This window comes from Lissotriton helveticus, chromosome 5_1 (assembly GCF_964261635.1).
Source record: "Lissotriton helveticus chromosome 5_1, aLisHel1.1, whole genome shotgun sequence".
Lineage (NCBI taxonomy): Eukaryota > Metazoa > Chordata > Amphibia > Caudata > Salamandridae > Lissotriton > Lissotriton helveticus.
Genome location: NC_136065.1, coordinates 146,740,247 through 146,765,831, shown reverse-complemented (window position 1 = coordinate 146,765,831; position 25,585 = coordinate 146,740,247).

The window sequence follows — 25,585 nt, the reverse complement described above, 5'->3', positions numbered from 1 at the left end:
AATCAATCAGAGTACTTGTAAAGCGCGCTACTTACCCTTGCGGGTCTCAAGGCGCTGAGGGGGGGAGGGGGGTGCCGCTACTGCTCAAAGAGCCAGGTCTTGAGGAGTCTTCTGAAGGCGAGTAGGTCTTGGGTATGCCGTAGGTGGATAGGGAGGGTGTTCCAGGTCTTAGCGGCGAGGTAAGAGAAGGATCTGCCACCGGAGGTTGTTCATTGGATGCGGGGTACATCGGCGAGAGCGAGGCTGGCGGAGTGGAGCTGGCGGGTCAGGGTGTAGAAGTTGAGTCTGCTGTTCAGGTAGGCTGGTCCGACGTTGTGGAGTGCTTTGTGTGCGTGGGTGAGGAGCTTGTAGGTGATCCTCTTGTCGACGGGGAGCCAGTGTAGGTCTCACAGGTGGGGGGTGATGTGGCTGCGGCGGGGGGCGTTGACGATCAGTCGGGCGGGCGGGTCATGCCTACACCGCACCTACATCAAGCATGCAATACGTCCTTCATTGAGATGAACCAATTTTGCATCTACTCCTGTACAATTCATAGTGTGCAGATACTAGTGCACCTGTGACGCGGTTCATGCATATTACGAGCACAAGCGCATATTCCTAAAGCATGCACACTAGATTTCCAGGCACCGACTTGTAACCACAGCATAGGCTTTCACTTTCTCCCCGTCGCTGTAGAATAGCATTTCAGAGCCACTCCCACACTATGAAACACTTCTTTCTTTCACTCCCACCTCATGGATCATCCTCTGAAACTGTGAAGCAGCTTTTAACTCCCACCACCCACAAGGAACAGCATTTTACTTCAGTTCCAACCCCGTAGCACAGTATTTCTCTCCAGTACTACCGAACATAATCTTCTCTCACTTGTAATCTGTGGAATAGACTTTCCTTCCATCACCACAGAATAGTAATTCCCTCTTCCTCGAAAACTATGAAAGAATCTTCTGTCATCGGTGACATCAATGGGGAGTTTTCGTAATCACCCTAAAGTTCAGCCTTTCACTCTCTCCCCTACTCACTGGAGCAGACTTTCACTCTCACTTCGAATGCTGGAACAGCCTTACACTCTCACTTGAACCCCTGGAAAGTCGTCTCACTCTCCCTTCCACCCAACAGAATCCCCTTGGGGTCTCTCGTCCACTGCATGGCACAGTCTTTCCGTCGGACACTGTGGAACAACATTTTACCCTCACGCTGATGCTATGGAACATAGTATGCTAATGCCACAACATATTTTGACTCACTTCAATACCATGGATGCAGGGGTTAACTCGCACTTCCAAACCAGGGTACAGCCTTTCACCCTCATCTCACCACTAACTTGCGGCCTTCCACTCTCACTTCAACGCTGCGGTAGCCGTGTCGCTCTAAGTAATACTATGTATTATCTTTTCATGTTCCTTTCGATAATGTGGTACAGTCATTTTACTGTCGCTCCTAACGTATGGAGCAGCCTTTTAACCTCACTAAGGAGCAATGGTGGCTGCACATCCTGTGAACTAAGCATTTTTCAATTAAATTTAAACTTCTCATATGTAGTGTTGGCTGGTGACATTTGAAAGTGGTGGAGCATAAAAGTTGGGTATGACTTTTGTGTAGCAAGCTAAGCGAGCAAGCGTAACAGGTAAATGTGGGTCCTGTGGGGGGGCTTTTCCCTAATAAGAATTTGAAAAAAGATTGTCAAATGTTGTATTTTAAAGCAAATTGATTTAGTGAGAAAGCACAGTATCTGGAGCAGTGGGAACATATAGTCTTGAAATATTAAACACATTAAAAACGATAACTTATCTTACTGCATTAATAAATTCAACAGTTACTGTAATGTGCAAATTGTACAACAAAGCAACTTTAGACCCCTTAAAGTGTGTGCTTGCCCAGTGCCTCGCAATGCACGCAGCATCACTTTTAGAAGAAAATGCTCTAACCAGGCTTCCCAAGCACCCACAGATGCAGGCTGCAATCAGTCATATAAAATATGTGCAGACAGGTCTTTAAGTGGGATGAAAAAAGTAGGGTCTCTTTAAAAGTAACATGTAAAATACATTTCTATGATTCCCATAGTGTGCCACCCGACAAGTATTTTTGTTTCTCTCTGAGATGTTATTGCATTCAGATATATGACATACAGCTAAAACCTGCCAGTACTATTGGCTTTGTCAGTGGTTATTAGCTGTTTAAGAAAAATGAATAACCACTTTTTTTATAAGTAATTAACATTGGAAATGTTTCAATTCTAAAATTGTGAGACTGTGAATTAAAATATTTAGGCCTGTGGAAGGATTATTGGCCTTCAGTTATGTGCTCTTTATGTTAGATACATATGCCCTTTGTTTCTGGACATCCTGTCCATCTGCACATCTTTAACCATGTCTCTTACCTCTTCAGCACCCTCTTTTCACTCTCCCCCAAACACACTTTCTCACCCTCTCTCACTTTATCACTCCCCAACATACACTGCACTCACTTACATTTAAGCACTTTGGGCCTTATTTATGAGAAGTGTTGCATCACTGCGACAAAGCAGCGATGCAACACTTTTCAGTGTGCCCACCTTGTAACACCATGGATGCGCCGTATTTACATTACTTCGCATCATGTCGCAAGGAGTTACAGATATGTCAGTATTACTGACGTATAGGTAGACGCAAAAGTGGCGCATTGCTGGGGTGTGTCTGAAAACAGACGCAACTCCAGCAATGTGTCCTTACACATTGGGCGAGCCCCATGTGAAACGGTCTGCGCCACCCTTATGCCTACCATGAGGCAGGCGTAAGGTTTTGATGCATTGCATCCTTGAAGTGGTGCAGTGAAATCTTATAGATTTCACTGCGCCACTCCAACGACACTTTATTGCGGGGGGAATGCCCACCCTGCATACATTATACCTGACGCAGGGGAAAGGAGTTGGCCTTAAGGCTTGGGCGGTCGACCTGGAATCTGTGGACCTGGGTTTGATTCTCGGTAACAATGCTGAACATCGTGTGATGCTGGGTAAATCACTTCATCTCCCTGTGTCTAACAAAAATGAATGTGTCCTCATGTAACACAACTGGTGCTATGTAAAGCGCTCTGTTACCCGATAACTTTGGGTGAAGTTCGCACTATATAAAACTCAGTTAAAAAAAAAAAATTTAGCGCAGGGGTTAATGAAGTGACACATCTGGCTAGATGCATCAATTCATGAATATGGCACAATGTGGCGCCACTAAAAGTGATGCAACAGCTGCGTAAATGTGTCGCAAGGGCTCATAATTAAGGCCCTTTATTTATTCTTACTTTTGTCTTTTTAAATAATTTGACATCTGTGTACCCCTGCACACACATTTATACAAAATTTCAATTGCAACTGCAGTACATGACCATTGTTCTGTGTGCTCTGCAGAGGCCAACCCACCGACAGGCACTTTACTTTGCCTTCAGCCTCAACACAAGAGCTCTCAATCAAAGCCTCTCATAAACACCTGGCAGGACTCAAAGTATGCGCCATGCAAGCATAATAAGATGCACGAAAAAATACAGAAACACAACATGGTGAAATAGCTAACACTCTTGGGGAATGCAAGATTAAGTAAAACGTGAAATAAAAGAGGGACTAACTCGCTGACAGGTATTACCTTAATGTTTTTAACATTCATTATTCGTAAATCAATCCATGTTTTGGGCATTAATTCTAAGAACATGAATCTAGGGCTAGTTTTAACCCCATACAGCATGTAACAGTTCTTACTATAAGCGCATATTTCTCCTTTTGTGCTTGACTCGGATATTTGGATCAGCTTCGCAAGGGAACAAAACCCTGCTCAGTTATGCCAGGGAACAAATACAGCAGCTCCACTTGTAAAGATGCCAGCGAGGCGCAGCCAAGGCCTGGGGTATCCTAGTAGGGAAGGTTTGCGTATTCAGGGGTCTCAGTACAATATACTGAATGCAACATTAGCTTTATAACACTTACCATTACAGAGGACAAGGCTCCAAATCAGACATGCTTGCATTCAGTCCAACAGTGTGAGGAAGGAGAAAGGTTGAGATCTATGCCTGTGAATGACGGACGTCTGGCCTCACGCAGGGAGGAGACTCTGATGCCCAAAACTGTGATGCTGACAGCGTCACTGGCCTGCAGTGGATACCATAGACTACAATGGCAATGAAGGGCTTTAGAAAGTTAATCTCTGCAGCATGCGTCACAGTGCAGAAAGTTGATTTAGTGTGTGGCTTTCATCTTCTGCTTCAAAGCGAGGTGAGGCAGGCAACCTGGGACAGCCAGCCAGACCTAAATACATCGATTTGTTTAAATAAATCGATCTGTTTAATATTTCTTTAGTTAAACATGTCGGCATTTCACAGGCGCACAGCTCCAGGGCCGGACTGGCCATAGTGGGCACCAGGCGTTTCCCCGGTAGGACACTAGGGTCGGGCCGGATTTTGGCCCCTGCGGGCCGTTTTTGTCACCGGGGGTCGGCAATATCGCTCCCCTGTAACAAAATTGGCCAAAACCGGCCCTCGCAAACTGCTCAGCTGCACTCCCCCTCACCCGGAGGGCCGGCTGAGCAGTTTGCCAGGGCCAGTTTCTGTTTCCAGACCGGCCCTGTCTGGAGCCCTAATGAAGAAACTGCCCATCCTTGTATACTTTTTAATTATTTCTTGTAAAGAATTTAGACATATAAACACTTCATATCCACAGTAAAAAAGTCTATATTTTCATACACTTCTTTGTACCTATCGTCTAATCAGTACAAGCACACTTGACTGTTGACTCGAGGTGTCACAACAACACTGCAACTCTCACATTTTGGCCACTTCAGAAATGTAAGGCAGGAATACAGAAGGGGTGCTTGTGCAAAGTGACTTGGGCAGCACCCACCAAAGACAGCACTGCTCTCGCATGGCATGAGAAGTGGGCACCTGCAGGAAGGATTCAATCCGAAAACAAATGATCCCAGTTTAGCGACAGGTTACAAGCGCCTTCCCCCACATAGCACTCACCCTACGTAATCAATTACTACTTCACCTTATGGACATGCTACCCTCAAGTAATCACAGCTCAGGTGACCACAGAGATTGCCCTTTCGGTGACCGTCACCAATAAAGGGGACTCTCACCAGTAGACATCCCCTTATTTACTACCACATTAACAAGCGCCTTGTGGTAGCCGACACACATTCTCCAAGTTAATAACTTGTTTTCCTGGCACACTCAGCCATTTCAAAGTGTGGTAAATTGACAGATATTGTAACGTTCAGCTTGCAAATACCTATGAGGAAGCAGAGGAGGTGCCCAAGGATGCTGGTCAGCTGCTCCTGAGGCATGGTGCGGCAAGCTGGCATCAGAGTCAGTAGGTAGCTTTCCCTCGCCGCACAGCTCCACCTTGGTAGCTGTTGCCCCCAACCCTTTCAGGTCCAGAGTTTGAAACCCTCCTCCACCTGCAGGCACCCACCTGTACCTCATCCCTGGTGGCAAGTGGGGAGCATCTCTGCTCTGCTGTTGCTCTACCCTCTGTCTCTCTGCTTTCTGCCTTCTCTCCTGATCTCTTTTTTTCCTCCTTTCATCCTTTCTGCTCTTTGTCACTTTCTGCATTTTTCAGCTTTTCTGGCACTCTCTTCCTGCATATTTCTGCACTTTCTTTCACTTCTGCACTTTTCCATTTTCCACTTTTTCCACTTTTCCCTTCTGCGCCATTTCCTTGCCGTGTCGCCGCCACTGCTCACCCCCTGCAGTGCCGCGTCACTGTTTTCAGCTTTTCCCGCCTCACAGCTGTCCAGACCTCCCTCTCACATTACTTAATGGCAGCTGCTGTGCATCTGAGCCACTGGCGCGCCAAAAGCAAGCCAAGTTATGCCCGACCACGCCCAGCACCACGGACCCTGGTCCACGGACCATTCACCACTGCGACTCCAGCACCCTCCATGTCCTCAACACGGGACACCACACTGCCTGCCGCCCGGCATCGTCAACTAATACCCAGGGACTTTATTCCTGCTGAAACTGCAGCTACACCTTTGCCTGCCACCGCACACCAGCCACACACACCGCTTGACTGACAAAGACCGTACCCAACTGTCTCATCTGTATCCTGCTCAACACACGGTCCCTCCACAAACACGCCATGGAGATCTGGGACCTACTTGACTCCGTCCACCCCGGCATCGCCTTCCTCACGGAAACCTGATGAACTTCACCTCCATCCCGGACATCTCCACCGCCATCCTGGACAGCTATAAGATCATCAACAAACCAGGCGGAGGCATCTCCATCATACACAAAAGCCCCCTCTACCTCACCACCACCCACTCGAACGACCACTCAACCAACATGGAGCACTTCCACTTCCAGGTCCAGACCAACCCGAACACCACCATCTGCTGCACCCTCATCTACAGACTCCTTGGACTCTGTCCACCCTTCATCAACTCCATCATCGACTTCATCGCACCCCACGCTCTCACCTCCACAGACTCCATTCTCCTCGGTGACCTCAACTTTCATCTGGACAACCCCAATGACAAGAAAACCTTGTCCTCTTCTGGAGAACCTCATCACCGTTGGACTAAAAAAACTGGTCACATCCCCAGCACACTCAGCAGGACACACACTCGACCCCATTTTCTTTGCCAGTGACATCATCATCTTCAGCCACACCTCTGAGCTCCTTTGGACTGACCAGCACTGCATCCACTTCTCCTTCACCAAACCCACCATACACCACCAAACCCACTGCCACCCTCGCAGATGTTGGAACAAAATCACTGAAGAACAGCTGACCACCTCCCTCAGTAAAATACCCACCATCAACATCCGCAGATGCTAATACCTCAGCACTAGGGTTGGGCGGAATTTGCGTAATCGCGTTACCCAAATCTCTGCAAAACGGTAAAAAATCTTTGCGAACACGAGGAAATTCCGCTCACGTGCGGAATTGCTTGTTCGCAATGCCTTTTTACTGTTCGCAATCGCTGTTTGCGTGCTCGGGGGAAAAATCTCGCGAACATGTATTTTGAGAACGCGAACAAGCAAAAAATTTCGCGAAGCCGCGGAACACAGAATTTCCGGCAATTTTACGTTCTCCGCGGAACGCAAAATTACCCAAATTCCGCGAGCGGAACGGAATTTACCACCCAAGCCTACTCAGCACACAACCTCCATCGATGGATCTCCTACTGTGCCGACACACTGGTTCCCCTCAAGAAAGCCCTGGCAAATGACACTCCAAGAAAACCAGCTGGTTCTTCCTCACCCTTCATGAATCCAGATGCACCTGTACGCAGCTTGAGAAGAGATGGCGGAGAAGCAAGTCCCCGGAAGACCACTCAGTCTACAAAACTACTGTCACAGCACACCACCACCTCATTAGAACTACAAGAAAGGATCAACACCAACACACTCAATAGCAAAGAACTTTTTGCTGTGGTCAAAGAATTTGCCAAACCCAGCACAGAGACAGCAGATATCTCACCCTCCCAAGACCTCTGCAACAATCTCGGCACCTTCTTCCACCATAAGATTAAGGAGATCTACGACAGGCTCGATACCCTAGACCCTCTCTACCCTTCCGCAATCACCTCACCCAATGACACCAGACCCCAGAAGACCCTGCTTAGCTGGACGCCCCTCAACGCTGATGACACCCTCAAGATCATGAAGAGCATCCACTCCGGAGCACCCTCGGACCCCTGCCCAAACTACGTATTCATCGGAGCCGGAACCTCCATCGCCCCCAAACTTTGCAGCACCATCAACTGCTCCATTGACTACTCCACCTTCCCAGAAGACTGGAAGCATGCAGAGATCAACCCCTTTGCTGAAGAAACCCTCTGACGACCCAACAGATGTCAAAAACGTCTGACCTATCTCTCTGCACCCTTTCCCAGCCAAGGCCATCGAGAAGGCCATCAATGCCCAACTTTCAGAGTTCATCGAAGCAAACCAAATCCTGGACCTCTCCCACTCTGGCTAGCGAAGCAACCAAAGCACCAAGACCACCCTCCTCGCCACCACAGAGGATGTCTGCACCCTCCTAGACCAAGGCGAAACTACAGCCCTCATCTTCCTGGACCTCTCAGCCACCTTCAATACTGTCTCCCACCGCTCCCTATTCACAAGACTACACAACACCGGCATCCATGACAAATCCCTGAAATGGATACGCTCCTTCCTCACTGGCCGAACACAGAGAGTCAGACTTCCATCATTCTACTCAGAACCCATAGAGATCAGCTGTGGAGTGACTCAGGCTCCTCCCTGAGCCCTAGTATCTTCAATATCTACATGGCCCCGCTCGCAGCCATCGTCAGGAACCACAGACTCAACATAAAGATGGTCACCCACGCACTCATCAGCAGCAGACTAAACTACGGCAATGCACTCTATGCTGACATCACCTACAAACTCCTCATGAAACTGAAGAACATTCACAACGCCTCCGCCAGACTCATCCTCAATATCCACCACTGCAGTCACATCACCGCACATCTGAGATCCTCCACTGGCTCCCAGTCAACAAGAGAATCACCTTCAAGCTCCTCACACACGCCTTCAAAGCCCTACATAAGGTGGGACCTGCGTACCTCAACCACCGCCTCGCATTTGACACACCCACAAGAGACGTCCGCTCTGCCAAACTGGCCCTGGTCACCATCCCACCTATCTGCAGGACCACAGCAGGAGGAAGATTCTTCTCCTACCTCACAGCAAAGACCTGGAACACCCTGCCTCTCTACCTCAGGCAATCACTATCACTGCCTCAATGCAGGAAGGACCTCAAGACTTGGCTCTTTCGACTGAATCACAGTGCCTTCGACGGAAGAGCAGCCACCCCCTCAGCACCTTGAGACCCTTACAGGTGAGTAGTTGCACTGTACAAGACACTTGATTGATTGATTGATTGATTGATTGTGAGTCAGATGTGCTATCCATGCAGTTAACCGCTGCCGAACTAGCCTTTGGCCAAGTCCAGTTAATGGATGGATTATGGTGACAGATGCCACTACGAAGCTGGATCTGAAAGTTCAAGCCTGGACAGGAGACACCCACCTAGCCTGTGAGTATATGCTCTGGGGGGGCCTGCTGCAGCATTCAGACATGTGACAATGAAAACGCGGCTGCAGGCTTTCACTTCCCTTATGCACAATGCCATCACTGTTGCAGTGCAAGAAGGGAAAAGACTTGCAATTGTGTCATCTTTAAAGAATATGACCAATCACTGTGTGGCTTTAAAATAAAGCCACACAGTGATTGGTCATGTTCTTTAATAATCCTGTCACTCGCTGTCTTTAAGCATGCGGCCAGGCCAATCTGACCAGAACCAATCCAGGCTCTGCCCTTACGCTTTTCGTACTTAAAGCTGCATGAGAGCAACACAAGGATTAGTTTGTGCAGGTGAATCCAGTGCTCCAAGGCTTGTACTACCTTCCCTCTGGCTTCATAATAGAGCGTGGGCTTGAGGCCTGAAGTGCGCATGTCAGGATGGCCAAAGCCAGAGACCTGTATAACCCGACATGTGCACTGGACTTAAGTCCCACTGCCCAAGGCTTCTATTGCCAGTCAAGGATTGGCCCGCCCCGCCTTACTGCATTGTCCCCAATCAAAGAACAAATGCAGCAGCCAAGGCTCAGCCTTTTGAACACGGTTGGGGACACTTAAATTATGCACTTGTGGCAGCTCCCACTGGGGGTGGAGGGTCAATGCCCTTACGCCCCCTGCAAGAGGAATCAACCCTGTGATGACTCATGCATTTTTGATGTAGTATTCTTTAATGAAGTGAGTGTTAAAGGCTTTCCTCAATTGGAGCTGCGTTGAAGCAGTCCTGATGGATACAGGGATTTTGTGCCAGATCCTGGGTGCATACCTGTTACCAGTGTTACAGTTGTCTCCACTAAACATGAGACAAACAAGGAGAAAAAGCCTGTCATGGTAGCCTTTCTGTGTATTATTGACGATGGTTCAGGTATTAGCAGGAGCAGTACAAAAATCTCAAATTGGCCAGTCAGGGTTTAAGTTTTCAGTAATATAACCTGTTCTACTTCATCAATTGCAGTCCGGAAGTCCACAAAGCAAAGAAACCACGTTTTATGCGGGAAACAACCCTTACAACGCAACTATTACAACGCACACCATTACAACGCACACCATTACAACGCAGGATCCGTTACAACGCATGCCTTTACAACGCATGACATTACATAGCAGATGCTATTACAACGCATGCCATTACAACGTAAGTATTGGTAAGTATGTTATTTTTTTAAATCATTTTTTAATGTTAATTAAATACATTAATTTAAGTAATAGTATATATTTAGTTTTGGGTTATGGGGTACAGGGGTATTTTTAGGTTTCAGGGCTCGGTTTGGGTTTTGGGGTACAGGGGTATTTTTAGGTTTCAGGGCTAGGTATGGGTTTTGGGGTACAGGGGTATTTTTAGGTTTCAGGGCTAGGTATGGGTTTTGGGGTACAGGGGTATTTTAGGTTTCAGGGTTAGGTTTGGGTTTTGGGGTACAGGGGTATTTTTAGGTTTCAGGGCTAGGTTTGGGTTCATTAGGTTTCAGGGCTCGGTTTGGGTTTTGGGGTACAGGGGTATTTTTAGGTTTCAGGGCTAGGTTTGGGTTTTGGGGTACAGGGGTATTTTTAGGTTTCAGGGCTAGGTTTGGGTTTTGGGGTACAGGGGTATTTTTAGGTTTCAGGGCTAGGTATGGGTTTTGGGGTACAGGGGTATTTTTAGGTTTCAGGGCTAGGTATGGGTTTTGGGGTACAGGGGTATTTTTAGGTTTCAGGGCTAGGTTTGGGTTTTGGGGTACAGGGGTATTTTTAGGTTTCAGGGCTAGGTTTGGGTTTTGGGGTACAGGGGTATTTTTAGGTTTCAGGGTTAGGTTTGGGTTTTGGGGTACAGGGGTATTTTTAGGTTTCAGGGCTAGGTTTGGGTTTTGGGGTACAGGGGTATTTTTAGGTTTCAGGGCTAGGTATGGGTTTTGGGGTACAGGGGTATTTTTAGGTTTCAGGGCTAGGTATGGGTTTTGGGGTACAGGGGTATTTTTAGGTTTCAGGGCTAGGTTTGGGTTATGGGGTACAGGGGTATTTTTAGGTTTCAGCGCTAGGTTTGGGTTTTGGGGTACAGGGGTATTTTTAGGTTTCAGGGCTAGGTATGGGTTTTGGGGTACAGGGGTATTTTTAGGTTTCAGGGCTAGGTTTGGGTTTTGGGGTACAGGGGTATTTTTAGGTTTCAGGGCTAGGTTTGGGTTTTGGGGTACAGGGGTATTTTTAGGTTTCAGGGCTAGGTTAGGGTTTTGGGGTACAGGGGTATTTTTAGGTTTCAGGGTTAGGTTTGGATTTTGGGGTACAGGGGTATTTTAAGGGTTCAGGGTAACAGGTATTTTTAGGGTTCAGTTTTTAAATAAATAATTTTAAATAATTTAAATAATTATTTTAATAATTTTATTATTTTTTAATATTAGTTCTTTAATAATAATTGTTCTTTTTAAAATAAACTATTTTTTAAAGTATATATATTTACAAATTAATTATTAAAAATAATTTAATTTATTAAATTAATTAAATTTTAATAAATTACATTTTTTTTTTAAATAATATACTTACCTATACTTACGTTGTAATGGCATGCGTTGTAATAGCATCTGCTATGTAATGTCATGTGTTGTAAAAGCATTCGTTGTAAATGTATCTGCGTTGTAAAAATTGCGTTGTAACGGTGTGCGTTGTAAAAGTTCGCGATGTAACGTCATACATCCGTTTTATGCACGCCTCATAAATTCCTAGGCTAAAAGAGCCAGTATTACAAATTAATCAGTGGAGCTGGAACCATTGCCCAACACAGTAAAATTCAATTATGCTTCCAGATACTCGCAATCAATATGTATACGGTAAGTTTCTATATAATGAATTTCTTTGCAGATTAGTATCATGTTTTTTGATGAGTCAGAAAACTTGAATAAATGTTACTATTTAATTTATGGGCAGATTAGACCTACTGATCAGTAATAAACCACAGCCCGCCTTACCAGTATCAAAGTTCTTGTTTTATCCATAGTTCTATTTCAGATAGAATTATTTGAGTATAACCATTGAAGAGAAATCCAATGGTGAGATTAAAAAGAATGAAGCTAGGTTATTTTGGGAATTCTATATTAATCAGAATGAAGGTAGGCTGTCTTGGGATATCTTTCATCCACAAGTCCTTCCAAGACATGGAATTATCTAAACATTTCTCACTATATTTATAAAGGGACCTGGAAGGACTCATTTCACTAATCCATTGAGCATGCATGGAATGTGCATACTACTGTCCTGTGCAGTATGGTTGACAGCAAATACAAACTTGGCATCTCATACGGGCCACTTGCAACACCACATCTTTCGGCCCGTTTTCAGTAACGTGTGCCAAAACGCATAGTGCAAATATCGGCCCATACCCCGGACCGCTCCTCCTCCAACTTTCCCAAATAACAGACACCACACTATGATTTGTTGGAGAAAGTTGTTGCAGCTTTATTAGCATGTACATTATGCCAACATGTTGGGTTATCTTACGGGCGCTCCAGGGTCAGGCTGCCTCTCGCGACCCGCCCACCTGATGAGCCATAACCCCCCATGGTGTTAAGCGCGCGGCGTTGTCAGTTCTGGGGGAAAGTCTAACCCCTCCCCTCGGCGGACCTCTATTCCGCCCCTTACTCACGCCCCTCGCTCTCCGGGGGGCTGAGCGTTGTTGGCAACCCCCGGTTGCTCAGGTCTACAACCGCCGGAAGGACTAACGGGGCGCCGTCACTCCTCCAGGATCCACCCCAGCGTGGATCTCCCTGGGGATAATTTGCTCTTGCACCCTTCCGGTGCTCCTGTAGAGGGTACCCTTCTGTACCTTCCTGCATTGGATCGCCCTGTAACTACGCCATGGCTCTGGGTGCGGCAGCCGTCGTCCCAGAGTCCCCCCACATACTAGCTACCTCTTAGTTACAACCCGCTGCTACCAGTGCTTCCGCTATATCAGGCAGAAAGATCGCCATCCCTACTTTGGATAAATGCACACCGCCTTTATCAAAGCACCCAGTGCATTTAGTATGTAGCAAACCATGTCTTATGAAACCAAATCCCCTTTGCTACAAGGTACTCCAATGTATGTCGGGTGACACTATCCACCATATCCTCATCGCCCATAGACCTAGTGACCTACATCCTGTGCATTCCCAGGACTCCCTTGGCTCAAGCAAGGACATGTCCTCTCATCCTCTGGACAGCAAGGCTATCCAGCAACCAAACTCCCTATCAGTTCTGCCGCTCCTCCGGGCTGAGAACTGTAACAGTAATGTCCCTGAACTTCTCAACCAACTGCAAACTGTGCTCTGGAGATGGCCTTCTTCGTGCTCCACCCCCCCCCCCCCGTCCTTTCCACTCTGGACAGCTGTGCTCATCAGCAACCAAAAGCCCCTATCCGGTCAGCCGTTCTACTGCCTGAGAAATTGTGTCCCCTGTCTGGCTTCTGGCCTCTAAAACCTTAACTTAGACATACCGGGGTTAATATCCCCCCTATAAAGGGCCAGCCGGCCGGCTCACTCCTACAATGCCGACCATACTGTTAGCTGACCTCTCATCGTAATGCTTTGCCTAACTGAAGCGACAGGTAACATTCAATCCATTTCGATCAGGGAAAAGGAGTAAACCTATGAGTAAAGTCCCTGAACCTCTCAACTATGCCTGCAAACTGCATTCTGGGGTTGTCTGAAATGGAACCCTGTCCCCTCCATTTCTGCCCTTAAAGGCAAAATCGCCCAATCCTGAAAATAACTAAGTCACACCCCTTTTTCCAGGAAGGCAGATATTGTTTTGGCCCATAACCGGCATATATTCCATTAACCAGGGTTCTGCAGAAAATTTGCATGCTTGACTGCTGAGGTTGCATTGCACCTACGCGGCCTTGAATTTCTTTCAGTTTCCGGCTGCCAAGCTGCTGACCTTGCCCGCCCTATCCCTGGGCGAACTAAACAGAACCGCACTGTTACCCCTGTGCGCAGCCGCTGCAGCTACTGATGGTTCCCTACTGAACCAGTGAAATAGATGCTGTACTATGCCTTTACTCATGGTGCAGCGCCCATTGACCCATACGGAACTTTCCAAACCCAAGAGCAAGCCTGATCTGGTTATCCCAGGTCCCTGCTGCGCCCGCCTTACCCTAAAGAGCTCTCTAAATCCGGATCATTACCCCACAGAAATGACCTATCGGAATATAACTCGCAGTGTATCAAAAGAAGCGAACCCGGCCCCCATAAGGCTAAAATGATGCCCTGGGCAGAAGGCCGTTGTCCGCCCTCATCTAGACTTTGGGCGGGCCCTAGTCGCGCTTACCCAAAGACCCGTGGCCCCCCTAATCATTACCAAACCAGTCATCTGCCCATCTACCCTTGCGGATCCCTATGCACTGAGGACAGTAATTGCATAAGGTAATTGAACACAACTGGGGCTGACTATGTATTGATGCCCTGGTCAATTGCGCAACCACTGCTGCTTCAACTCTGCCCTACCAGAAGTCAAGACTTTGTTGTCAGCTTGCCCCCCAAGAGCAGTTAACCAAGAACAGAATTCAAGTTCTGAGCCCGGTGCACGCCTTGGCCATTCCTGCTTCCATTCCCACCTGTCCTTCTCAAGGTGGTGCCTGTGTATTTGATCCGATTGTCATGAATTTGAAAATTGCTACACTCCAATCCTGGACGTTCTGACCCAGGCCCCCACACACTTGCCCCAGTGTGTTCTTCCCCTGTATCAGCTCCAAGTCCTTGCATGCCAGCCAGCTAGGCGTGGTCTGACATTCTAGCGCTAAACCTGTGCGTTTCTGGAAGAAAGAACAAATCCATGAAAACAGCCCCCAACCAGCTACGATCAGTAAGTTATTGCTCCTCGATCTCCAGGATCAGCGCCCCATAGTTGCGCACCCGTTGCTGGACTAATGATCACATATCCTTACTACACATGGGATTATTTATCACAAGAAATGCCTGATTTGCCCTTGCTCTGGCAATACATCTAGAGTGCACCCCAATTATTTGCACAGTAAAACAACAAATTGTCCATATTTACCCTAAGAGAGAACATCCAAATACTGCACAGGGGCTACCTAATATGGCCCGGCTCCTATTTAACTACCAATGTATTACTGTCGTGAGTGAAACCAGCGCGCAGCCCTTAACACTGGCCACAGTGTGTTCTTCCACTGTACAAAATCCAAGTCCTGGCATGCCAGATAGCTAGGCGTGCTTTGATCATTCTAGAGCGAAACCCGAGCGTGTCTGGAAGAAAGAACAAATCCATGAAAACAGCCCCCAACCAGCAATGACAGGTAAGCCTATTGCTCGCTCGATCGCCAGGATCAGAGCCCCTAGTCGTGCACCCGAGGCAGTACAAAAGCACACATTTCCTTATTGCACATGGGATGCATGATATGCCCAGATCCACCAGTCGTCTAAAAGAAAACGCATTTCAAATTATTTGTCACAGGGAATGCATGAATTGCCCTTGTTCTGCCACTGCTTCCAGAGCGAACACCCCAGTTATTGCCCAGTAAAACCACAAATTGTCAAGACTCAACAGTTGTCAAACTATTGCACAGGTGCTACCTAAATACCCCGGGTCACCAGTTCACTACCAATGTATTACTTTCATGAGTGTGACCTGTACGCCCCACACCAGGGACAGAATGACACCTGGGGAGAACCTGTGAATCTCAGACCTTAGCCCACTGCCCCCAGTGTGCTATGACCCTTAAACCTTGTTGATAGTTCCGGTGGCCCCCCATGTGAGTAGGGCTGTTCTCCAGCGTTGTTCCTGCATTTGAGACAGAAAAACATTGATTAAAAGCTCTGCCCCCCCCCCCCCCCCCAGCTACCAATCTGGATTCTCTGCCATGGGACAGGGGCAATCAATGCCCCACACACACCCCAGGCCAAGCCTGTTTGGAGTTACGAGAACTAGTTTGTCAACATTACACTCACTCTTCCAAAAGTAATACTTGTCTTCTCTATTAACTGAAGGAAGACCTTTCCTTAAACGCAATTCTATTCTCCTCGACTCAGGACTTGTCTCCCAGAGTGTTCTAGTAGTTTGAGAGTCTGCCCATTAATGCAGTAATCTCCGTCTTCCTCAGTTTGGTGCTTTTTAGTAACATGCACCCATCCCTATTCTCTGGTAACACACTGTTGCTACCTCTTACATTGTGTTTGGTTCCAGTACTTGCACAAGTGGCGCCAATGCATACATAACGTTCGTTCTTATGTTTGACAGTCTGTCATGTATTGCAGAATTTTATCTCTCTTGTACTATATACGCCATGCTTGCTCCAGCTCAAATTCCAAAGTCCTCTTTGTCGTCTAGTTCTTTGCCAACAGACAATCTGTAATCAGAAAACACGTTAGCCTCAAACCACACCTGTTTACGTTACATCCGGCCCACTGACCCCAGTGTGCCTAACTTGTTTACCATGGTCCCTCCTGCGACTTTTGACGAGGCATGGCCCGGCATCCTTTCTGGAATGGTAGCCTGCATGGACATAAAGCAAGATGTAAATGACCACCACCCCGCCCAACCTACATGCCCTTCCAGGCACAGGGGGGGGCTGGACGGGCTAGGAGAAAATGCACTGCACATATTCACATTGTTTTGTTTTATTTCTGCCATCGCATCCGTATCCTTGCCATGTGCATCGAACCTAAACGAAGTGTGAAGGAAGGCTATACCTGGCTCTTATGGTGGACATCCACCCAGCAATAACGTTGCCTGTGTACATAGAAACGCTTCCACTTGCTACTGTTCATCTAACTTTTAAACATCACAGACTCTAACGAACACATGTAACCCCAAGTGCAACCCCAGCTAAGAAACACCTGAATCTATGTAAAGCGCCCTGACACCTTTGAGTATGTTTCCCGCTAATAAAGTCATAAACAATGACCAAGCACAGCTCCCTCCAATGGCGTTGATGGCTACGTTCATAGGCTTACATAAAATGCACATTCTTCAGTGAAGCGCTTGTACACTATCGGATGCTAAGAGCGCTGTATTCACCCGTATTAATCATCAACGCTCCAGCAAGCAGCAACGTTTTGTTCTTGTGTTTGAGTGTCCTTAATTAATGGAATTATACCTCTACTTTCACTCTGTACTCTCGTGTGACCTGCCCACAAGGCACCCCTTACTCCTGTAATGCACCGCTTGCTACCTCTTGCATCCCCGTATTGTTCGCGATAGTCACCCCTGCCTCACACAATGTCACATCCGCGTGTGTGATATGTTCACCCGCTTGTTCTTATGTATCAGTTCTGTTCCCAACGTAAGGCGCTCTGACACCTACGGGTAAAGTCCCCTGCCTCAAACAATGTCACGTCCGCGTGTGTAATATTGTTAACCCGCTTGTTCTTATGTATCAGTTCTGTTCCCAACGTGAGGTGCTCCTACACCTACGGGTAAAGTCCGCGCCGAGTAAATTAGCGTAAAATTCAACAAATAAACCATGCCACCATTGCTATGTAATATTTATTCTAGTGAGAGTCTCCTCCGATTAATGCAGTAATATATACCTCTATATGTACAAAGTACGCTATTGTAACCTGCACACAAGTCACTTATGCCTCCTGTAATGCATCTTTTGCTACCTCTTATATAGTGTTGGCTCACGATTGTACAAATAACGTGATCATGGGCTGCAGTATTGTACCTCTACTTGTGCTTTGTACGCCTTTATAACCTGCCCTAAGCCACTTTAATTCCCTGAGTTGTAAAGTTTGCACCTCTTCTATGCAGCCTGTTCACAATTGTCTATTGCCTCATGTAGCCTCACGTTAAAAGCTTATGTACAAGATGCACAATATTTAAAGGCTCTACAAGAAAACGCTAGGCTGCAAAACAAGGTAACTCTCCATCACAGTAAATAAATTGCATCCGCCAGTTCTGTTCCTCATGTGAAGCGCTCTGACGCTATCGGGTAAAGTCCGCCTAAATACCAACGCTGCTATTGCCTAAATAACGTTTGTTCTTGCGCCTGCATGGCTAGCATACAATGCGGTATTATACCTCTCAAGACTTCCTTTCCTCATGTAACCTGCACACTTGCCACTATCGCTCCTGCGCACTCCATGTTACCTAATGTGCTAGATTCTCACAATAGTCACATTTTTCGCGTGTAACGTCTGCTTCTATAATTTGTACACATGAATGTTCTCCTGTGTCAGTTCCGCTCCGCTCCCATTGAGAAGCGCTCTGACCACATCCGTTAAAGTCCGCGCTAAATGAAAAGCATAAGGTCAGTCATAAATTCAAAACAGGTCTAATGAATAGTTCCTACAGAGAGGTGCTCGGACCTCAAGTGCACGTCTGCGCAAATACAAACATTCTGTAACAAAGACCAACGGGGGAAACCTTAACGGGACCGAAAGAACGGAAAACGAAAAACAAAACCAAACAGTAAAATGACGGACCCGCAAAGCGCATGCGCGCCAGACCCCTCCCCCGCAGCAGCGAGCTCCCCCAACGCGCGTACCCCACCAGCGCCATGCCACAATCCCATGTGATCCCAGGCCCACTGAAGGGAGAGAAGGCACAGGGCACAAACCCCAGAGCCCTGCAACCAACCCGCCACACACCACCCCGAGGAGTAGGGTCCCGGACTCAGGTGAGGCAGGGACGGCGAGCCTAGCTAGGGAGGCGAGAGCGCAAAGCCGGTCCAGATCGCAGAGCAGCACACACCTAGGGGACTCCGTCACAAGGCCCAAGGGCCACAAGGCTCAAAAGTACAGGGCCGGGCGCACAAGTCACCGAGACCTGTCCACGAAGGAAAAGCACCCAGCACAGCAACCCCTGGCCGCGACCCAATCACCCTAGTCGACACGGGTCACCCCAGTAATCTGGCCCCCACCTCCCCAAGCGCACGCAACGCCCGAACGCGCCACACCCCTCCTTCCCACCCCACCCCCTGACATGCAGGGTACTGGCCCCCGGTAGGGTAGCCAGGCCACGGGACACACACGGCGGGAAGGTGGCAGACGGGCAAGGGGACACGTAACCGGGCAAGCAGAAGAGCGGAAGGCACCGGGAAGCAGGGCAAGGAAATCCCAACTCCCTTCCAACCCCCAGAGTCCCGTAGCAGAAGGGCGGCTGCAAGGCTCCACAGTTCCGTTCCGAACAGTGCGACAACAACAGTGGGAGCGCATGCCCCCTGCTCTCCCCCGCCAAAGCACAGACATGCACTTAATGGCAGCGCTGACGACAAGTGCCTGACAAGACCATCCCCCCCACCCCATTCGGCACCCTAAGCCACACACCCCGCCGCACTCACCGCAAGACCCGTCACAAACCCGGCGCGAGACCAGGTGAGCCCAAAAAGCGCACGGGCAGCGACCGCCCGAAGTCCACGAGGGATGGGGGGAGAGGGTCAGCTCGCTACCGCGTCCAGGAACAAAGAGGGCGCTTGACCCTCTCCCCCTGGAACATATAGCTTATCTTGCCCCTCCCCCTGGAAGAAGGAAGTGACATCACAGGGGGACCATGTGGTCCGCCCAACATTATGTATGTATGTATGTAGGCATACTTATATAGCGCGTCTGTCACCCAGAGGGCATCCTGGCGCTTTGACCACAGACATTTTTACAGATGACAATTACACTGCCTTAGGAAAAAGGTAGGTTTTAAGATCCTTTCTAAAAGATAAGAGATCCTTCTTGCACCTTAGGGCCAGAGGTAGGGAGTTCCAGAGCTTGGCGGCCGCGAAGCTGAATAAACGGCCGCCCATCCTCACCCTTTTTATCTTGGGAACAGTCACCAAGAAGGCCGAGGAGGATCTGAAGAGTCTGGCAGCAGAGTACCAGGAAAAAAGACCTCGCAACATCACTGGGCCCAGCCCATGCAAGGCTCTAAAGACCAAGCAAGCTGATTTAAAACAGATCCGTTTTTGCACTGGAAGCCAGTGTAGGTCCGAAAGGGCAAGAGAGGACGAAGCAGACCATGGCCGCGAGAGCGCCAGTTTAGCCGCCATGTTCTGTACCCGCTGTAGCTTCATTATTAGGGTACTGGTAGCTCCCAGAAGCAGTGCGTTACAGTAGTCTAACCTACTGAGAATGATACTACGCACTGCTTCCGTCCTCGCTGAGTGAGGGAGAAGCGGAAGAATCTTCCGCAGCATGCGTAACAGCAGCATGCAGGTCGCCGTGGTTTTATTAACGAAGGCGTCCAGCTGGAGAGCAGGCCCGAGCAGGACATCTAGGTTACGGTCTGAGTCCGCCGCTGCGACAGTACCTAAGGTAGAAGAAGGCCAGAGTCCCTCTGGCAGAGGGCGAGGCATACGATCTGCCGAACAGTAGAGAACTTCAGTTTTTGCCCCATTAAACTGTAACGAGTTCTGACGCAGCCAACCCGCAGCTGCCGGCATACATTGGTGAAAGGATTCCAGGGAGACCGCATCCCTGCCCTCGATGGAAAAAATAAGCTGAGTGTCATCGGCATAATTGATGACAGATATGCCGAATGACTTAATCAGACTTATTAGAGGGCAAAGGTATAAGTTGAAAAGGATCGGGCTGATTGCTGAACCCTGCGGCACTCCCTGTTTTACCTCTCTCACCAACGAGCGAAACGGCGGCATAGCCACAGATTGCCGCCTGTTACAGAGATATGATGCCAGCCAGTCCAAGGCTAGGCCCGTTACCCCGGACTCATGGAGCCTACCCAATAGGACCGCGTGGTCAACCGTGTCGAACGCGGCCGACATGTCAAGCAACACCAGAAACGCTGCTCCTCCCATGTCGACACGCGAACGCAGGTCATTCAGGACGGCCACCAAGGCAGACTCTGTACCGTGGGCCGGCCTAAAGCCAAATTGGGCCACGTCCAATAGATCGTTAGATTCCAGGAAGCTGGATAGGGCCCTAGTGACCAATTTCTCTAAGATTTTTATTGAGAAAGGCAAGAGTGAAATAGGCCTATAGTTGGTCGGACATAGAGGGTCCAAGGTGACTTTTTTTAGCAGTGGCGTAATCACTGCCAATTTCCAGCTATCCGGGACCATGGCCGTAGTCAGTGACTGGCAGCAGATGGAATGGAGCGGGGGGAAGAGTTCTGCCTGGAACACCTTCCAGAATTTGTGCGGCAGGGGGTCTAACGGGAAACCGGATGACACACCATTCGCCAGCAGACAGAAATCCTCCAGGGAAGGAGTAGGAAAGCAGGTCAGCCGAGGTTGCACTGCTTCCTCCATAGTCACCTCCCGAGTTACTCCGCTGACTAGTCCGAAGGGGCAGAGATCAGGGTGGCTAGACAAGCTGGGGGCAGAGAGGCCCGCCAGGATGGTATTAATTTTTTCCTCAAAAGCCAAGGCTAATGAGTCGCATAGTTCCTGCGAGGCCGGAATGGCAGATGTAGCACAGGCTGGGTTGGAAAGATTTTTAACCAACTTAAACAAAGTTTGTGATTTGTTACCAGCCTTGGCCAGTGTGGCCTCGAGATGCTTAGCTTTAGCCAACCTCTCATGGGTCTGTGCCATCCTCTGGCACTAAGGGTGGCCGCCCTCGCAGGTGGCCACCTTTGGTGTCCCGGGGCAGCCAGTCAGAGATGCCACTAATACCACAGATCGGGCACTTTGAGTTTTGAAATACTTGGTAGCAGGACACATTTGGAGAGCAGAATCCTAATGTGGTGTGTGACAAATGGGGAAAAGCATAAATGTTGTACTCTATTAAAAATACAAGGAAAGCTAAATTAAGAGAATGGGTACAAGAATACTGTTTACGTATGAGATAATTTGGCACAGATTCAATGAATTTGCAACTTGAAAAACAATAATATGTCAACAAATATAGCTGAAAAGAAAATGTTCTGTACAAACTCTGATGAAAAGAAGGCAACTCATCAATGTGGGCAGACGGTTTACAACAAAGACAGGGCAAACATTCTACAGAACATTCTAGAACTAAAAGAACTGTTTTGTACAGGAGTGATGCTTTAGCAAATACTGATATTAAACTGAAGAAGAAAACTCAGTAATAATTTAAGGCTGGCATGATCGATGTCTGGCATATTCAAAGTATGAGATAATCAAAATCTGGCATGATCAGCACCTGGAATAGTCAAGGTCTGACATAATGAGAACCTGGCGTAATGGAAGTCTGGTATGATAAGAGCCAGACTGTTAGACTTGGCCCTTCTTGCAGGATTTTCCTCAAACCTTTTGCCTTCTATTTTTCTGACCCTGTTTTTGTTGGCTATAGAACTCTGGGCACGTTGCCACTGCTGATCAGTACTAAAGTGCATATGCTCTCTGTTTAAATTGTGATTATGATTGGTTATCCCTGATTGGAATATTTGATTTACTGGTAAGTCCCTAGTAAAGTGCCCTGTGTGTGCCCGGAGCCTCTATATCAAATGCTACTAGTGGGCACGCAGCACTGATTGTGCCACCCACACAAGTAGCCTTTCGAGTGTGCCTCAGGCCTTCCACTGCAGTGTCTGCACATGCAGTTTTAGACTGCCATGACAAACTGGAAAGTGCACTCACTTGCCAGGCCCTAACCTTCCCTTTTCATACATGTAAGTCACCTCTACATTAGGCCCAAGGTACCCCCATGAGCAGGGTGCAGTGTATGTTAAAGATAGGACATGTACTTGTGTGTTTTACATGTCCTGGTGGTGAAATAATGTGTATTTCGTTTTTTACATTTGAAAGGCTGTCTGTCCCATTGATTAACATGGGAGCTGGTGTGTGACATCTTACCAGTGTAACTCTCCATTGGGACAATATAGGAAAATGGAGTTTAGGCTCTCTCAAAGCAGAATTTAATAACACACCTTTTAGTAGAGATGGTCTTTAAATTGTGTGCTTGAAAATGCCACTTTTATAAAGTGGTCTTTTCTTGCTTTACCATTCTGTGTGCCTCTGCCTGTTTGTGTATTCACCATTTAGTTTAAGATTGACAGAAGCTGGGGGTATGCATTCACTCTAGACAGCCACAAGGGGGGTTGAGGTGTGTCCTGTCTTTCCTGGGTGATTCAGAGCCAGGCTGAATAAACCTTTCTGCATTTGGAGTGGTGGGAAGAGCTTTCACTAACACCTGAATAGGCTGTGTCTGCTCTGTACAATTCTGTCTCCACCCCCTGGAGTGAAGCTGGACCAGAGAGGACAGAACTGGTTTTACTGTGCTCAGAGACTCTTGGAACAAAGACTACAAAGAGAAAATGGGCTATAAATATCAGACCTAAAACCCCATAACTTTAGATTACGTCTGGAATCTAGATGAGCCTCTGCTAAGGAAAAGAGCTGTGAGGAGGAGAACTGCCCCGTTGCTGTGTGTTGCTTTGTTGGGCTGGCCTGCAGTTGCTGCTTCTGCTGAAGAGAGGACAAAGACTGGACTTTGCTTTGAATCTGCTTAAAAAAGATTCCCCAGGGGCTTGTGTGTGCTTGCTTCATGTACTGAAGTTTCAGGGTCACAAAGACGCATCCATTTTTCCCACGCATCACACCGGTATGCCAAATCCACAACAACGCTATGGCCGCAGTAAGAAACAAACGCATCACCTCCCGCACAGTAAGAAACCAACAAATCACCTCCTCTCCAGTAAGGAACCGAAGCATCACCTCCCCTGCGTGGCAGTAAGAAACCGATGTATCACCTCCCCTGGAGCAAGATACTGATGCATCACCTTCCCTGCGGCTGTTTTTCTGCTTGTGCTTTTGACACATAATGGGTACTTTGTGCTGAAAGTGACGCATCCATCGTTTCTTAAGGACAGAACGGTTTTTACCTTTTTAAAAGTCATATTTGATATCTGTATGTTGGATTTTTGTCGTTTTGGTTTTGTTTGGTTTAGATAAAGATACTTTATTTTTTTTAACTGGTATGGTGTCCATTTGTGGTGTTTTCACTGTGTTACTGTGAGTTATATACAAATGCTTTACTCATTGCCTCTGTAGTTTAGCCTGACTGCTCTGTGCCAAGCTACCAGAGGGTGAGCACAGGCAAACCTAGGTGAGTAGTTGTTAGATTTGGGGGTCTCTAGTTGGCACAGGTAGGTACTTGTGACAAATAGGGACCCTCTCCTCTAGTCAGGATAAGGGGATTACACTCCTAAAATAACCCCTGCTCACCCTCTAGGTAGCGTGGCGCGAGCAGTCAAGGCTTATTTCAGAGGCATTGTAAGTTAAGCAGTTGTGACCACATACAGTAACCCAGTGACAACACTACAAATGGATACCACACAGGTTTTATATAAAAATAAGTAGACTTTATATAGAGTTACCACAAGACCATAAACGACAAAAATACACACTATGATTACTTTAAGATGGTAGATTTAAGCTTAGTTCAGTTCAGTTCAGTTCTAAGATGCGACACTCTGCGTCAATGTACCTTAGGTTGCGTTGCGCTTCCACGACAAGCAATGTCGCAGCGATGGGAAATGCAACAAAGTTCAGATACAAAGAAATAAAGACGTGAAGATCTTCCTGATGCGGCACGCTTCTCGGGGATGCGAGAAGTTCTCGGTTCAATGCGTGGACTGCAACGGCGACACCCTTACGATGCGACGGCAACAGCTCCAGCGGCGACACTCTTCTCCCATTGTGCGTAAAGCTTCCGCTCGATGCGACAACTACAGCGGCGACATCCAAGATGTGACGGCAGCAGCTCCGACGGCGGCGCACTTCTCGGGGATGCGAGGTGCTCTTGGTCGATGCGGTGCAATGCGACAGTTCCAGCGGCAACACCCTCCTTCGGAGTTACAATGGCAGGCACAGCGACAGCGACACGCTCCAACCTCGTTGCGAGAGTCTTCTCCTGATGCTGTGCAGTGCGACAGCTCCAGCGGCGACACCCTCCTTCTACGGAGTTGCGACGGCAGCAGCAGCGACGGTGACACGCTTTCTCTCCGTTGCGGCACGCTTCTCTCCGATGCGGTGCAGTCCGACAGTTCCAGCAGCGACACCCTCCTTCGGAGTTGCGACGGCAGGCACAGCGACGGCGACACGCTTCTACTCGTTGAGTCGCGCTTCCAGCTCCTTGTGACACGCAGTTCCTCAGAAGGCCCAAAACAGAAGCAGGCACTTCCTAAAGAACTCTGGGGAGCTGGGGGTTGAAGTCTGTTGTCCCTGAGACTTCAGCAGAAGGCAAGCTCTTTTCCAAGCCCTTGGAGATCCTTCACAAGTTGAAAGCAAAGTACACAAAGTTCCTTTCTCCTTTCTTTGGCAGAAAGGCAACCACTGCAGGCCAATCCCCCAAGCAGCACCTTAGCTTGGGAAAAGTCTCTCCTCAGTTTCTTCAGGTTCCTCTCCTCAGTGTAGTCCAAAGTGATCTAATTTCTTGGATCAGGGTCCCAATATTTATACCCCCAAATCCTTTGTCTGAGGGCAGAGGGGCCTTTGCCCAGTCCAAACCAGTTCTGGGGCAGGATCAGGGTCCCAATATTTATACCCCCAAATCCTTTGTCTGTGGGCAGAGGGGCCTTTGCCCAGTCCAAACCAGTTCTGGAGCACTATGTTTACAGGACTCCTTCTTTCCTTTCACAGTGCAGGGCAGAATCATCAGACGCCCCACAGGAGTTGGAGCCAGCATTGTGGAGG